Source organism: Stegodyphus dumicola, chromosome 5, assembly GCF_044657685.1.
Source record: "Stegodyphus dumicola isolate Sdum_Otavi_A_Nest chromosome 5, ASM4465768v1".
Classification (NCBI taxonomy): domain Eukaryota; kingdom Metazoa; phylum Arthropoda; class Arachnida; order Araneae; family Eresidae; genus Stegodyphus; species Stegodyphus dumicola.
In genome coordinates this window covers 220080122-220082484 of record NC_140772.1, presented here as the reverse complement: position 1 = coordinate 220082484, position 2363 = coordinate 220080122, and the positions used below count along the sequence as shown (strand labels likewise).

Here is a 2363-nt window from a genome sequence, read left to right as displayed (position 1 = left end):
GTATATCTTCATGAAAATGTGTTTGTCATTTTGTACATTTATATGCGAATATGCGATTTTCGTAACTATCTCTCAAGAAACACTTAACGTTGGGTGGTATTTTGGATATAATATCAATGCAAGATATAAAATACAAAACAGATGTATTTATAGATCAGAAATATTTAATATTGTTTTAAATAGTATTTTGATAAAACATATATTTGTTTTTGTATTTCATAATGCAATAAAGAAAGGAAACTGAAAAAAGATGTTTTCCAATGCGTTCTACACATCGTTAGAACGTATGTTACCGAACCTGCTGAGAAACGTTTTGAAAAGTACTAGTGTTCTACGTTTTTTAGTACGTTCTAAGAATACGGTTGTAAAAAGCACTACTTTTGTTACAACTCGAACGCGAAAATGAGGGAAAGTTTCTCTTCTGCCAGTGGCAACGAGGAGTCGGAAAACGAACTTGGAAGAGAGCGGTCGCTTACTCTGTTTCTCTTGATAGAATTTGATACGAAGGGGGGATAATCCCAATCTTTTGATTTGAAATTAATCTCGAATTATCTATATATTGTAATATAGAAGATGTGTGTAAATAAAAGTCATTAAGACTTAATTGAAGTAGTGATTTGAATCGAATATAGAAATCGAAAGCTCTCCCAAGTAGAACTATGGATCATAGAAATAACAACTTTATCACTTCTACAGTTACAGAACGTTCTAAATGCTTGTAACACCGACAACGAGTTTTCTGAACGACGCAATAACGACGAGCTTTTTGAACGTGCTCTGAACGTTGGGTGGTATTTTGGATATATATCGCGTCCCTAAAAGTGCTTAACCGGCCTTTATTTTCACAATCATTGGTCGTAGATACATACTTCAAATTACAAAAATGTATAAAATGTACAAGTATTCATGCTTTTAAAATTAAAACAATTTTTATAAAAATTTCGACATTTAATATTTCATATTTTGTTGCAATCTTTGCAGTCATCAAAAAAAATGTTTGAAATTTGTGCAAAAGAAATTTATATTAAAAATTCTGATCAAATTCAGGTGCATACAAAACTGAACAGCGAACTATTTGCATTTTTGCGTAACAAAAAATAAAATATCAGATAAGAGAAAAGGTTTTTGTTGCTAATAGGTTACGTGTCAAGCATTTTAGCTTAGACGATTTGGAAACTATTAATAAATACAATACTTACGGTGTCCACAAAAGTCCTTACGTAATCATAGAATGTTTTATATTCGTATCTGGTTCTTAAGCTTGTTATTAGGAAAATGTTATATTCCTCAAAAAAAAAAAAAAAATAAATAAATAAATAAATAAAAATAAAACAAAAAAAGTTTTGTTCCCGTGCGACTTGAATTGGCCAAGATATTTGACATCAATATCTGGTATTTTGAGTTAAAATTAATTGAGCTAGAAATAGTTCTAAATTTTAAGTTGATGCAATTTAATTAGATATTTGCTAAGGGCCAATACTTAAGCTGTAGAGGTATTAAGTCATTTCAGAAGCAGAAAAAATGAAAAATGAGCAACGCCCTCTCCTGGAATCGAACCACGGACCTCTGGAATATCGGTCCAGCGTGCAAACCACTACACCACGAAGGCATGCTAAGAAGGCGAGAGAAATACCTCATATACTCCACTTTTAAAAAGCGACTGGGCTTTTAGGGGAGCCAATCGCCAAATCATGGGTGTGCAGAATGATCATCCACCACCTTTTTATTTCGGACGATCCTGTAGAGATATTAGGTCATTGCGGAAGCAGGAAAGATGAAAAATGAGCAACGCCCTCGCCGGGAATCGAACCGCGGACTACTGGAATACGCGCCCAGCGTGCAGACCACTACACAACGAAGGCACGCTAAGAAGGCGGGGAAATACCTTATAATGCCTGCTATTGTTTACTAAAACATTCTTATAAGACTTAATATATATAAGATAATCCCCATCTTTTGATTTGAAATTAATCTCGAATTATGTATATATTGTAATATAAAAAATGTGTGTAAATAAAAGTCATTAAGACTTAATTGAAGTAGTGATTTGAATCGAATATAGAAATCGAAAGCTTTTTAATTAATATTAATTATTAATTATTATTATTATTAACGATTAATATTTCCTTTTTGGGAAGAGTTTATCTCGATCAATACTTTTTTTTTTCACGATAACCTGCAACCCAATTCTAGTCATTTAATCTAAAAGTATCAGAAAACATTTCCTAAACTGGTATTTCATTTTTAGATATGTACCTCGGAAACATTTCACTCTTCAACTTGTGTACGATGCCTGAATAAGATGTAAAATTGATTGTGTACGATGCCTGAATAAGATGTACGATGCCTGAATAAGATGTAAA

General features: G+C 32.2%; 1 non-coding gene across 1 annotated transcript; it reads right to left on the bottom strand.

Annotated features, from left to right (window-relative positions):
- Positions 1 to 1536: 1536 nt before the first annotated feature.
- TRNAI-GAU (transfer RNA isoleucine (anticodon GAU)) lies at positions 1537 to 1609 on the bottom strand. The gene has a single exon. It is a non-coding gene; the product is annotated as a tRNA-Ile (tRNA).
- Positions 1610 to 2363: the final 754 nt, after the last annotated feature.